The following is a 14,714-nucleotide window of genomic DNA, read 5'->3' on the forward strand; positions in this document are numbered from 1 at the left end:
ACCCTACCACAGCAGACAGACCAGCAACCCTACCACAGCAGACAGACCAGCAACCCTACCACAGCAGACCAGCAACCCTACCACAGCAGACCAGCAACCCTACCACAGCAGGCCAGCAACCCTACCACAGCAGGCCAGCAACCTTACCACAGCAGGCCAGCAACCCTACCACAGCAGGCCAGCAACCTTACCACAGCAGACAGACCAGCAACCCTACCACAGCAGACAGACCAGCAGCCCTACCACAGCAGGCCAGCAACCCTACCACAGCAGCCCTGGATGTTCCCGCATCGCTGAAGCACAAGTAAGATACCTTAAAACAGGTTCTACGAAGATGTTGGAAGTTCTTAAAGAGGAAGCAAATAAATCCTCTAAAGAAATCTATAAAAATGCAAACAACAGAAGGAAACGAACAGTTCAAGACATGAAAGTGGAAATAGAATCAATAGGGAAAACCCAAACTAGGAAAATATAAAAAAGAGAAATTTAGAAACTCAAACAGGAACCTTGGAGGCAAGCCTCACCAACAGAGTACAAGAGATGGGAGATAGGAGCTCAGACATTGAAGACACAGTAGGAGAAATGGATACCTCAGTCAAAGAAAATGTTAAATCTAAAAATATGCTGGGACAAAACATGCAGGAAATCTGGGACAGTATAAAAAATCCACATCTAAGAATAGAAATACAGGAAGGAGATGAAACCCAGGTCAAAGAAAATATTTTCAACAAAATCATAGAAGAAAATTTCCCTACCCTAAAGAGGGGGTTGCCTATCAAGGTACAAGAAACATACAGAATATCAAATAGGCTTGACTAGAAAAGAAAGTTCCCTCAAAACATAATAATCAGAACAGTAAATGTACAAAACACAGAAAGAATATTGAAAGCTACAGGGGAAAAAAGAGCAAGTAACATATAAAGAGAGGACTATTAGAATTACAACAGACTTCTCAATGGAGACTCTAAAAGTCAGAAGATTCTGGAGAAATGTGGTACCAACTCTAAGAAACCGCAGATGCCAGCCCAGACTGCTATACCCAGAAAAACTTTTAATCAAAATAGACAGAGAAAATAACCCATTTCATGATAAAACCAAATGTAAGCAATATCTATTTATAAACCCAGCCCTACAAAAGGTGCTATCAGGAAAACTCCAGCCAAGGATGTTAACTGTTGAGATTTGGTCTATTGCTATGTATTGTAATGCTAGATACTGGCCCCCAAGGCCTGGTTACCCCTAGGGATGAGGAAATTCTCAAGTCCACCAAGTGATTTTGTGTAACCTTGATCTTTAATTTAAAACTACTGATTGAATAAAGATGCCTAGTGCCTGTAGCTGGGCAGAAGAGATGTGTCGGTGAGGCTTTGGTTACCTGGGCTTGGGGTCTGAAGCAGAGACCACAAGAAAGAGAGAAGAGAAGGGAAGAGAGGAGAAAATGCCATGGGGTAGCTGAATTGTAAGAACATGGCCATGAGGGCTGACCAGTTGGAGTAAGACCAGCCCACGCTTAACATGATAAGTTATAACTTGGGGTTAGTAATAGAGAAGTAAACAAGATAGCACCAAGGGCTGATATCTGCCCAGCTCTAGTGCTTTTAAGATACAGGCTAACAGAATGGGTACAAAACCAGAATCATCTTTCTGCAGAATCCAAAAATATACTTTAACATCTAGAATAAACATCAACTCAGGGCAAAAAGTTAGGAAAAGATATTCTAAGCAAATAGACCTAAGAAGCAAACTTATGTAGCTATTTTAATATCTGCCAAAAAATAGATTTCAAACCAAAACTAGTCAGAAGAGACATAGAAAAACACTACACACCCATCAAAGGGAAAAACCTACCAAGAGTACATTATAATCTTAAACATCTACGCACCATATGCTCAAAAAAAGGGCACCCAAATTTGCAAAAGAAACACTACTATAATTTAAATCACATATTGACCTTATGCTGAATAGTTTTATACCAACTTGACACAAACTAAAGTCACTTGAGAGAAGGGAACATCAATTAAGAAAATGCTGCCGTAAGATCTGGCTTTAGTATGCTGTAGATCATTTTCTTAGTTAGTGATTGATAGAGTAGGACCTAGCTACTATGGATGGTGTTGGTCCAGGGCTGGTGGTCCTGGGTTCTATAGGAAAGCAGACTGAACAAGACTTGATGAGCAAACCAGTGAGCAGCCTCCATTCATGACCTCTGCATCAGCTCCTGCCTCCAGGTTCCTGCCTTGTTTGAGATCCTGTCCTGAATTCCTTCAATGATGAATGGTGATGTGGGAGGATAAGCAAAACACAAGCCCTTTTCTTTCCAACTTGCTTTTTGGTCACTGTGTTTCATAGCAGCAATAGAAACCCTAATTAAGACAAGTTGGTACCAGGCTGTGAGGTATTGCTGACAGACCTGACCATGTTTTCGGGAGGATCGTGGAAGGATTTTGGAACTTTGGCCTAGAAAATCTTTTGAGTGTTAAGAGCTCAGTGAGCTAGATGTTCTATAGGAGCTGGAAAGCTAAGGATGTTAAGATGAAGACCTGGCTTGTGAAGTTTCAAAGGGAAGTTTAAAGGCTTTATCAAAGCCATTTGCTATTTTAAATTAACATTCTGTCATTCTAGTCAATGGGAGCTGAAGAGTCAGCCAAGATTAACAAGAGACCAGCACCACTGAAGTGAAACTTTTTCATTACTGGGACAATTAATGCCAGTTAGCTGGAGCTAAGAAATTAGCAGTGGTTAAAAAGAGACCAGTATTGTTGAAGGGAAGTGTTTTGTTTTATAAAAAAGAAAAAAGAAAAAAACAGGGATATGTTTGTTGGAGGCACGGTATGATGGGGGGAGGTGCCTCTGCAGACCCATGCAGAGCCATCCCTTCCCCCTGAGGTACCAGCCATTTGACAGTACAGTATAGAATAGAGTTTATTTAGGGCATAGGGAGGAAAGTTGAGAAGGTAGTAGAGAAAAAGAAGGGGTGAGGGAGAGAGAGAGAGAGAGAGAGAAGAGGCTGGCCATGAGCACATGGGGAGAGGGGAGGGGAATGGGGAGAAAAAGGACAGAGGGGAAAGAGGGGAGGAGAACAAGAGAAGAGAGTGAGGAGGGGACAAGCAGCCCCTTTTATAGTGAGTCAGGCATACCTGGCTGTAGCAGATAACTGTGGGGCAGAACCTAGAAGAAATGCTAACAGGAAGTCTTCTAGAAAGTGATGCCCTATGGTCAGCACCCAGTGATGCCTTATGGTCAGCTCCCAGTGATGCCTTATGGTCAGCTCCCAGTGATGCCTTATAGTCAGCACCCAGTGATGCCCTGTGGTCAGCACCCAGTGATGCCTTATGATCAGCACCCAGTGATGCCTTATGGTCAGCTCCCAGTGATGCCTTATGGTCAGCACCCAGTGATGCCTTATGATCAGCTCCCAGTGATGCCTTATGATCAGCACCCAGTGATGCCTTATGGTCAGCACCCAGTGATGCCTTATGGTCAGCTCCCAGTGATGCCTTATGATCAGCTCCCAGTGATGCCTTATGGTCAGCACCCAGAAGCTGTGGTTGTACTTTATGATGTCAGCTGAGCTTCATAGTGTAAGAGTCAGCTAGGTGGTTTAAGGCACCTAGGTTTTTAAGGCATAAAGGAGTCATGGAGAGCAGCTGAGGCTTGACACTGTGTGCCAGCCCTGGAGTACCTGAGGAGAACCCAGGAGAGGCGATTGATGAAAATGTAGCCCAGTTGCAGCAAGGGACTCCAGCAGTTTTGGAAATGCTAAAGCATCTCCATGGTTATCCATGGGATGACCACCAAGAAGAGCAGCAGCAACAACTGTACGGAGCCAGTCAGGGCCAAGAAGACAAGTTGTGTGTGCGTGGCAGAGAGCCAAGCCAGAGAAGTGACCCAAGCGCCCTGGAGGAAGCCAGAAGATCATGCATGAGTGAGTACCAGATAGTGGACATTGAGGTATTTCAACTAGTAGTTTGGTTTTGCTTTATTCAGATCATGACTGTGCCCTGGTTCTTCCCTCTTGAAGTAAGAATGGATTTAATTTATTTCTTTATTGGGCAGGTGCCTACAAACAAGAGACAGATTTTTAAAGAGATTTTAGGTTTTAAAAAAGACTTTAAATTTAAAAAAAAAAGACTGAAATTTTAAAGTGTTAGAATTTGTAATAACTCTGGTACTTTTTAAGGTTTAAAATGTTTTATATTTTGATAGTAATGTGTCATCTTGGGGGTGAACAAAAAAGGAAAGATGCGGCTTGACAGTGGTGTGTTTGTGTGTCAAATTGATAAGGTGTCAATTTCGATGCAAGTTTTATGTCAACTTGACACAAACCAACGTCATCTGAGAGGAGGGAAGCTCAATTAAGAAAATGCTTCCATGAGATGGGACTGCGGGCAAGCCTGGGCATTTTCTTAATTAGTGATTGATGGGGAAGGTCCCAGTTTATTGTAAAGTAGAAGAGTGCCTGGGCTGGTGGCCTGGGGTTTTATGGGAAAGCAAGCTGAGCAAGCCAGTAAGCAGCACCCCTCTATGGCTGCCATGTCAGCTCCTGCCTCTAGGTCTCTACCCTGTTCAAAGTTGTGTCCTGACTTCCTTTGATAAACACTGAGTGATGTAAAAGTATAAGGCAAATAAACTCTTTCCTCCCCAAGTCGCTCTGGGTCATGGTGTTTCATAATCGCAATAGAAACCCTAAGACAGACCCTTATCCACTGGTAGTGGGAGACATCAATACCCAACTCTCACCAATTGACAGGTCGTCCAGACAAAAATTAAACAGAAATTCTGGAGCTGACTAAAGTTATAAACCAAATGGGCTTAACAGATATTTATAGAACATTTTACCTAAACACAAAAGAATATACCTTCTTCTCAGCACCTCATAGAATATTCTCTAAAATTAACCAAATAATCTAAACACAAAGCAAGTCTCAACAGATTCAAGAAAACTGAAATAACACTCTGCATTCTATCTGAGTACCATAGAGTAAAACAACAAACAACTGAGCCACACACTTAGAAATTAAAGACTTCCTAGAATCTAATGAAAATGAATATATAACACAGTCAAACTTATGGGGCACAATAAAGGTGGCTCTAAGACACAAGCTAATAACACTAAGTGCCAGCATCTAAAAATTAGAACAACTTAACAGCACATACGAAAGCTCTAGAACAAAAATAAAGCACACTCAAAAGAAGTCGATAGCAAGAAATAATCAAACTTAGGGCTAAAATTAATAAAATAGGGCCAGGGGGAAGCACTACAAAAAATCAATGCAGCAAAGAGGAGGTTCTTTGAGAAAATCAGAATGATAAACGGGGTTCAAATCTACCATTGGGAAAAGACCACAGGCTCAGTTCAAATTCTAATTAAATGAATTTATTAGTCACTGCTGACAGGACAACAGCCTGACAAATTGAAAAGAATGCCATGCAGATGGGCTAAGGGGAGGTTTTTTTAAGGTGGAGATCAGAATTATCTCACCCCTGTAGAAGGTGCAGCTGAGCTGGAAACTTTCACACACACACACACACACACACACACACACACACACACACACACACACCACACGTTAGTGAGCCAATGTCTCTTTCTCAGGCTTTCAGCCATATAGAATCTGTCTCCCTGTACACAGTGATAAGGGGGTTTACAGAAACCAGAGCAAGTGGTTAATTAACTCACAGCAGTTTTACAACTCTGGGGAGGGTTATGAAGTCAGAGTTGCAAGGAGCTTATCTTTTAGGAATTTAGAACTGTTGCCTAGCACAAAATGGAGTTTTCCACACCACCAAAACAGCGTCTTTGGAGGCTCCTTGTCTCAGGGCTTTTCCTTTCTTTCTTTTCTTCCTTTACTTCTTTCTTTTTTTAAATTTTGCTCATTTTTAAAGTTTTATTTAATTTATAATATGTTTTATTTTTATCCTACAAGTCCTTTACATATATATCATGGATTCCAGATAATGTTTTTATGGAGTTCCTGAGTGTATGAACAAGAGAATCTTCATTTCTTATTCCTTCTTTTGGGCCCTTTTCCTTCTGTTTGTTCTTCCAATTTTTTAAGTGGATATTTTATTTATTTACATTTCAAATGTTATCATCTTTCCCAGTTTCCTCTCTGCAAATGCCCTATTCCACCCACCCTTACCCTGCTTCTATGAGGGTGCTTCCCCACCCACCTACCACTCTCCTCATCACCTTAGCATTCCTCTACACTGCCTCATCAAGCCTTCAGAGGACCAAGGGCCTTCCATCCCATTGATGCCACATAAGGCACCTTCAGTTCTTTCAGTCCTTCCCCTAACTCATCCATTGAGGTCCCTGTGCTCAGTCCAATGGACGGTTGAAGGCATCCACATCTGTATTACTCAGGATCTGGCAGAGCCTCTCAGGAGACAGCTGTATCAGGCTCCTGTCAGCAAGCACTTCTTGTCATAAGCAAAAGCATCTGACTTTGATGTCTGCATGTGGGATGGATCCCCAGGTGGGGCAGTCTCCAGATGGCCTTTCCTTCAGTCTCTGCTCTATTCTTTGTCCCTGTATTTCCTTTAGACAGGAGAAACTCTGGGTTAAAATTTTTGAGATGGGTGAGTGACCTCATCCCCCAACCAGGGGGCCATGCCTAACCTCTGGATAAGGTCTCCACAGTGTCTCTCTCCTTGTTGTAGGATATTTCAGCTAAGGTTATCCCCATGGGGTCCTGAAAGGCTCTTGCTTTCCTGGCATCTGGGATTGCAACTCTGGTTGCTACTCCTAGTTCTCCATCCCCCATTGCTAAACACCTCTGATCAATTTCCTGACCCTCTGTACATCTCCTCCATCTCCTCCCATATCCAATTCTTCCCCTCTTTTCCCCTCCTTCTCTTCTCTTCCTTCCAAGTCCATCCCACCCTCTGCTTCCCTTGATTATATTGTTCCTCCTTCTAAGCTGGACTGAAACACTCATTCTTTGGTCTTCCTTCCTCTTGAGCTTCACATGGTCTTTGAGTTGTATCTTGGGTATTCCATGATCATTGCCTAGTATCCACTTATCAGTGAGTGAATACCATGTGTGGTCTTTTGTGACTAAGTTACCTCACTCAGGATGATATCCATTTGCCTGCGAATTTCATGAAGCCATTGTTTTTAATGGCTGAGTAGTACTCCATTGTGTAAATGTACTACATTTTCTGTATCCCTTCCTCTGTTGAGGAAGACCTGGGTTGTTTCTAGTTTCTGGTTATTATAAATATGGCTGCTATGAACATAATGGAGCATGTGTCCTTATTACATGTTGGAGCATCTTCTGGATATATGCCTAGGAATGATATAGCTGGATCCTCTAGTAGTACTATGTCCAATTTTCTGAGGAGCTGCCAAACTGATTTCCAGAGCAGTTGTACCAGTTTGTAATTCTACCAGCAAAGGAGGAGTGTTCCTCTTTCTCCACATCCTCGCCAGCATCTATTGTCACCTGAGTTTTTTATCTTAGCCATTCTGACTGGTGGAATCTCAGGGTCATTGTCATTTGCATTTCTCTGTTGACTAAGGATCTTGAACATTTTTTTATGTGTTTCTTGGCCATTTATATTTCCTCAGTTGGGAATTCTCTGTTTAGCTCAGTTCCCCATTTTTTAATAGGGTTATTTAGTTCTCTGGAATCTAACTTCTTGAGTTCATTGTATATATTGGGTACTAGCACTCTATCGGATGTAGGATTAGTAAACATCTTTTCCCAATATGTTGGTTGCTGTTTTGTCCTATTGACAGTGTCCTTTGCCTTACAGAAGATTGGCAATTTTATGAGGTCCCATTTGTTTATTCATGATCTTAGAGCATAAGCCATTAGTGTTCTGTTTAGAAAAAATTCCCCTGTATCCATGTGCTCCAGACTCTTCGCCACTTTCCCTTCTAATAGTTTCAATGTATCTGGTTTGATATGGAATTCCTTGATCTTCTTGGACTTGATCTTTGTACAAGGAGATAAAAATGGATCGAGTTGCATTTTTCTACATGCTGATGGCCAGGTAAACCAGCACCATTTGTTGAAAATGCAGTCTTTTTTTTCCACTGGATGGTTTCAGCAACTTCATCAATGATCAAGTGAGCATAGGTGTGTGGGTTCACTTCTGTGTCTTCAACTCTGTTCCACTGATCTCCGTGCCTGTCTCTGTACTACTACCATGCAGTTTTTATCACTATTGCTCTATAGTACAGCTTGAGGTAAGGATGGTGATTCCCCTAGATAGTCTTTTATTGTTGTGAACAGTTTTCCCTATCTTAGTTTTTTGTTACTCCAAATGAATTTGAGAATTGCTCTTTCGAACACTATGAAGAATTGAGTTGGAATTTTGATGGAGATTACATTGAATCTGTAGATTGCTTTCAGCAAGATGGCCATTTTTACTATATTAATTCTGTCAATCCACAAGCATGGGAGATCTTTCCATCTTCTGAGGTCTTCTTCGATTTCTTTCTTCAAAGATTTGAAGTTCTTGTCCTACAGATATTTCACTTGTTTGGTTAGAGTCACACCAATACATTTTATATTTTTTGTGACTATTGTGAAGGGTGTTGTTTACCTAGTTTCTTGCTCAGCCCATTTATCCTTCGAGTATAGGAAGGTTACCAATTTGTTTGAGTTAATTTTATATCCAGCCACTTTGCTGAAGTTGTTTAACAGCTGTAGGAGTTCTCTGGTATAGTTTTTTGGGTCACTTAAGTATACTATCATATCATCTGCAAATAGTTATATTTTGACTTCTTCCTTTGCAATTTGTATCCCTTTGACCTCCTTTTGTTGCTTAATTGCTCTAGCTAGAACTTCAAGTACTATATTGAATAGATAGTGAGAGAGTGGGCAGCCTTATCTAGTGGGATTTTAGTGGAATTGCTTCAAGTTTCACTCTATATAGTTTGATGTTGGTTACTGGTTTGCTGTATATTTCTTTTACTCTGTTTAGGAATTGGCCTTGAATTCCTGATCTTTCCAAGACTTTTATCATGAAGGGATGTTGAATTTGTCAAATGCTTTTTCAGCATCTTATGAAATGATCTTTTTTTTTTCTTTGAGTTTGTTTATGTAGTAGATTACATTGATGGATTTCCATATATTGAACCATCCCTGCATCCCTGGGATGAACCCTACTTGATCATGGTGAATGATTGTTTTATATGTTCTTGGATTCAATTTGTTAGAACTTTATTGAGTATTTTTGCATCAATATTCATTAGGGAAATTGGTCTGAAATTCTGTTTCTTTGTTGGGTCTTTGTATGGTTTTGCTACCAGCATAACTGTGGCTTCATAGAATGAATTGGGTGGTGTTCCTTCTGTTTCTATTTTGTGGAATAGTTTGAAGAGTATTTGTATTAGTTCTTCTTAGAAGGTCTGATAGAATTCTGCACTAAACCCATATGGTCCTGGGCTTTTTTTGGTTGCAAGACTTTTAATGACTGCTTCTATTTCTTTAGGGGTTATAGGACTGCTTAGATGGCTTATCTGATCCTGGTATCCTTTGGTACCTGGTATCTAGAAAATTGTCCATTTCATCTAGATTTTCCAGTTTTGTTGAATATAGGCTTTTAGTAGGATCTGATGATTTTTTTAATTTCCTCAGTTTCTGTTGTTTTGTCTCCCTTTACATTTCTGATTTTATTAATTTGGATACTGTCTCTGTGCCCTCTGAATAGTCTGGCTAAGCATTTATCTTTATTGTTGATTTTCTCAAAGAACCAGCTCCTGGTTTTGTTGATTCCTTGTATAATTCTTTTTCTTTCAGCTTGGTTGATTTCAACCCCAAGTTTGACTATTTCCTGCTGTCTACTCCTCTTGGATGTATTTGCTTGTTTTTGATCAAAAACTATCAGATGTGCTGTCAAGCTGCTAGTGTATGCTCTCTCCAGTTTCTTTTTGAAGGCATTCAGAGCTATGAATTTTCCTCTTAGCCCTGCTTTCCTTGTGTTCCATAACTTTTGGTATTTTGTGCCTTCATTTCATTGAATTCTAAAAAGTCTTAAATTTCTTCCTTTTATTTCTTCCTTGACCAAGTTATCACTGAGTAGAACATTCTTCGGCTTCCATGTGTCTGTGGGATTTCTGTTGTTTTTGTTGTTATTGTAGACTAGCCTTAGTCTGTGGTGATCTGATAGGATGCATGGGATTATTTCATTCTTCTTGTATATGTTGAAGCTTGTTTTGTGACTGATTATATGGTCATTTTTGGAGAAGGTACCATGAGGTGCTGAGAAGAAGGTATATCCTTTTGTTTAAAGGATGAAATGTTCTATAGATATCAATTAAATCCACTTGGTTCATAACTTCTGTTAGTATCAATGCTGGGTCCTGTTTACATATCCAGTCTGTTAGTCTATGTCTTTTTATTAGGGAATTGAGTCCATTAATGCTAAGAGATATTAAGAAATAGTAATTGTTGCTTCCTGTTATTTTTGTGGTTAGAGGTGGAATTATGTTTATGTGGCTTTTTTCTTGTGACTTTGTTGAGAAAAAGATTGCTTAGTTTCAGTTTCCATGATCTCTCCATTGATGAGAGTGGGGTGTTGAAGTCTCCCGCTATTATTCTGTGAGATGCAATGTATGCTTTGAGCTTTAATAAAGTTTCTTTTATGAATGTGGGTGCCTTTGCATTTGGAGCATAGATGTTCAGAATTGAGAGTTCTTCTTGGTAGATTTTTCCTTTGATGTGTCCCTCCTTATTTTTTTTTTTTGATAATTTTTGGTTGAAAGTCAATTTTATTTGATATTAGAATGCCTACTCCAGCTTGTTTCTTGGGATCATTTGCTTGGAAAATTGTTTTCCAGCCTTTTACTCTGTGTTAGTGTCTGTCTTTGTCACTGGGTTGGGTTTCTAGTTTGCAACAAAATGCTGGGTCCTGTTTACATATCCAGTCTGTTAGTCTATTTTTTTTAATTAGGGAATTGAGTTCATTGATGCTAAGAGATATTAAGGAATAGTAATTGTTGCTTCATGTTATTTTTGTTGTTAGAGGTGGAATTATGTTTATGTGACTTCCTTCTTTTGACTTTGTTGAAAAAAAAGATTGCTTTCTTGCTTTTTCTAGGGTGTAGTTTCCCTCCTTGTGTTGGAATTTTCCATTTGTTATCCTCTGTAGGGCTGACTTGTGGAAAGATAGTGTGTAAATTTGGTTTTGTCATAGAATATCTTAGTTTCTCCATATATGGTAATTGAGAGATTTGCTGACTATAGCAGTCTGGGCTTGCATTTGTAGTCCCATATAGACATTAATGTCTATATGTCATCTGCCCAGGATCTTTTAGTTTTCATAGTCTCTGGTGAGAAGTCTGGTATAATTCTGATAGGTCTGTCTTCATATGTTAGTTGACCTTTTTCCCTTATTGCTTTTAATATTCTTTCTTTGTTTTGTGCATTTGGTGTTTTGATTATTATGTGTGGGGAGAAATTTCTTTTCTCATCCAGTCTATTTGGAGTTCTGTAGGCTTCTTGTATGCTTATGGGCATCTCTTTCTTTAGGTTAGGGATTTTTTTCCATAATTTTGTTGAAGATATTTACTTGCCCTATAAGTTAGGAATCTTCACTCTCTTCTATAGCTATTGTCCTTAGGTTTGGTCTTCTCATTGTGTTCTGGATTTCCTGTACATTTTTGGATTAGGATCTTTTTGCATTTTGTATTTTCTTGTTTGTTTGTTTGTTTGTTTATTTGTTTGGTCATTTGTTTCTTTTTTATTTAATTTTACTTAATGAGTACACTGTAGCTGTCTTCAGACATACCAGAAGAGGCCATTAGATCCCATTACAGATGTTTGTGAGCCACAATGTCATTGCTAGGAACTGAACTCAGGACCTATGGAAGAACAGTCAGTGCTCTTAACAGCTGAGCCATCTCACCAGCTCTGCATTTTGCATTTTCATTGACTGTTGTGTTAATGTTTTCTATGGTATCTTCTGCACCTGGGATTCTCTCTTCTATATCTTGTATTCTGTTGGTGACAGTTGCATCTATGACTCCTGATCTCTTTCGTAGGTTTTCTATCTCCAGGCTTGTCTCCCTTTGTCATTTCTTTAGTGTTTCCATTTCCATTTTTAGATGCTGGATGGTTTTGTTCAATTCCTTCACCTGTTTGATTGTGTTTTCCTGTAATTCTTTAAGGGATTTTTGTGTTTCCTCATTAAGGGCTTCTACTGTTTACCTGTTTTCTCCTGTACTTCTTTAAGGGAGTTATTTATGTCCTTTTTCAAGTCCTCTATCATTATCATGAGATGTGATTTTGTGAGAACTGAGTAAACAGGGACATCTCAGAAAAACACCGGGAGGCCAGGAACTTCCATCTAGCTTAATAAGATAAGCTCAGGAACTTTGGGAAGGTGGTAGAACTCTTGCCGGACCCCCCTACCCCCAGGGAGAGGCTAATTAACATTCCCCAGACCACAGAGTGAGAACCAACCTGAAGGTGGTAGACCTTTGCCCACCTTCAGACAAAGGAAGTCCTTGCCACCTCATACCCTGAAGACCAATCAGTTTAAAAAGTCACACTGTTTTGCCAATCCCTTTGTGTCTAATGGCTGCTGCCCTGAAAATTGTATAAAAGCTCACTGAACAAGTTGTGTGAGGTTGCCTCCTTTCCTTAGGGTCTGGGACAGCCCCAGAACACTGAAACAATAAAAATCTTCTTGCTTTTTGCATCGATTGGGCTCCATGTGGTTCACTCAGGGGGTCTCTGGTAAGCTAAGTCTCGACAGGGTCTTACAATTTCAAATGACAGTCTTGCTTTTCCCGTGTGTGTGTGGGGGGGGGGGGTTTCCAGAGCTTGTTGTGGTGGAAAAACTAGGTTGTAATGATGCCAAGTAGCCTTGGTTTCTGTTGCTTGTGTTCTTGCCCTTGCCTCTTGCCATCTAGTTATCTCTGGTGTTAGCTTGTCTTGTTGTCTCTGACTGTGGCTTTTCCCTCCTGTAAGCCTGTGTGTCAGCACTCCTGGGAGACCAGTTCTCTCTGGGAAGAATTTAGGGTATGGCACAGGGTCAGCTCTGGAGCCCTGAGGGAAACAGGAAGGATCCTGTCCCAGGCCACTCCTAGGTTCCTGAGTCCTGAGGGCTCTGGGAGGGTCCCTCCTGGGCCAGGAATTTGAGCAGAAGTGGTGGTCTCACCTGTGCTCTCAGGTGTGTCAGCACTCTTGGGATACTTGTTCACTCTCGGTGGGACCTGGTTATGGGGAGCTGTGGCACAGCCAATTTTTTTAACTTTATTTATTCTTTGTTAATTTCACGTCATGCACTCCAATTCCACTTATCCTCCTGTCCTTTAATATCTACCCTCTGCCCTCTGCAGTCTTCCCTGACCCCTGCTACCACCAAAAGAAAATAAGATAGAAAACAAAATTTTGTCCTGGAAGCTGTAGTGTGCAGGCTCTAGTACTCTTGACAACTGTGTGATGGAGAGATTGGAGAGATGGCATATGGTTTGAAAATGGAGAGATGATTTGTACACTGTGGAGACATTTGGAACTGAAGACTCAACAGTGGTGAGGAAGAGGCAGATATGAAGAGGTCATAGTGAAGTATGTCACAGAATATACTTTCTGTCTACACATCTTCCCTTGCAAATGTTCATTGCAATTAGTTATTAGTCTGTTTCAGGACTCTGGCTTCTGCTACACATGCTATCAATGCAAGATATCCTGTTATTGCCCTGTGTCATGGATCCATGTGCTTTAGATCTGCAGGACAGGCCCTTTCACTCACTCCAGCAGATCATAGATAAAGTAGGTATTAGAAGGGCCAACTCAAAGTCCTGGATCTAGGCCTGGATGGTAGTTGACTTGTTCACCCTACTTGGTCTCCTCCACCAATACCACTAGGATAAGCTCTCCTACACTGCCCTGACTAGGTCAGTCAGTGCAGCAGCCAGCAAGGGGCAGGGACAGCTCTCCCACTCTCATGACCTAGGGTCCAGCTTACCTTCTTGCTGTAGGGTAAGCTTCTCTCTATAAGGGAACATCTCTTCATAGACCGTGACATCTCCCAAGGCAGGCTATGGACAGGCTAGTTCTTTTAAACTCATGCCCTCTGGATGGCTCACATGCTATCTCACCATCAGGGTCAGCTCTATTGTGCTGTCCAGGTAAGGGTCAGTGCCAGCTCTTATGGGCCTCAGACATCAGCACAGACCCCAGCTGCCATAGGACCTTGGACCCAGATACGGCCTCTGATAGCAGCATGGACCTGAATATCCCATGACCTCAGATGGCATCAGAGTCACACAGATCAGCGTGTTCACCCATGACAGCATGGCCCTCAGATATCCACAGAGTCTCTGGTGACAGCCCAGACCACAGACATCTGCTTGTTCTTTGGTAGTAACTCTGTCCACAAACCCCAGCTGAGGCAGAACCATGGACCAAGACATGGCCCTTGGCAGCAATCCAGCCAGAACCTCACCATGGCCTCCTCATATCTGCCTCTTCCTCACCACTGTCTCCAGTTCCACCTTTCTCCACTGTGTACAAATCATCTCTCTACTTTCAAACCATGTTATATCCCCTCTTCACTTCAGTCATCCATCGGACTCCTGGCAGCCTCTGTTTGGGGGCTGACACCTGGGAGCTAAGACAGACGCTCTCTGTTGACTGTTTGTCTTTGAAGAAGCCGCCTGACCACGCCCACCACCTGAGTACACCAGCCAGCTAGCGGCCTGAAGATCTTCTGAACCTGGGGACTTTGGCACCTGAACTTTCTTTGTAGTG

At 41.3% G+C, this 14,714-nt stretch overlaps 1 pseudogene; it reads left to right on the forward strand.

Moving 5' to 3' along the window:
* Positions 1-3,601: 3,601 nt before the first annotated feature.
* Positions 3,602-14,714, forward strand: part of LOC116088420 — a 52,522-nt pseudogene continuing 41,409 nt past the window's right edge.

This window comes from Mastomys coucha, unplaced genomic scaffold, assembly GCF_008632895.1.
Source record: "Mastomys coucha isolate ucsf_1 unplaced genomic scaffold, UCSF_Mcou_1 pScaffold14, whole genome shotgun sequence".
NCBI lineage: Eukaryota > Metazoa > Chordata > Mammalia > Rodentia > Muridae > Mastomys > Mastomys coucha.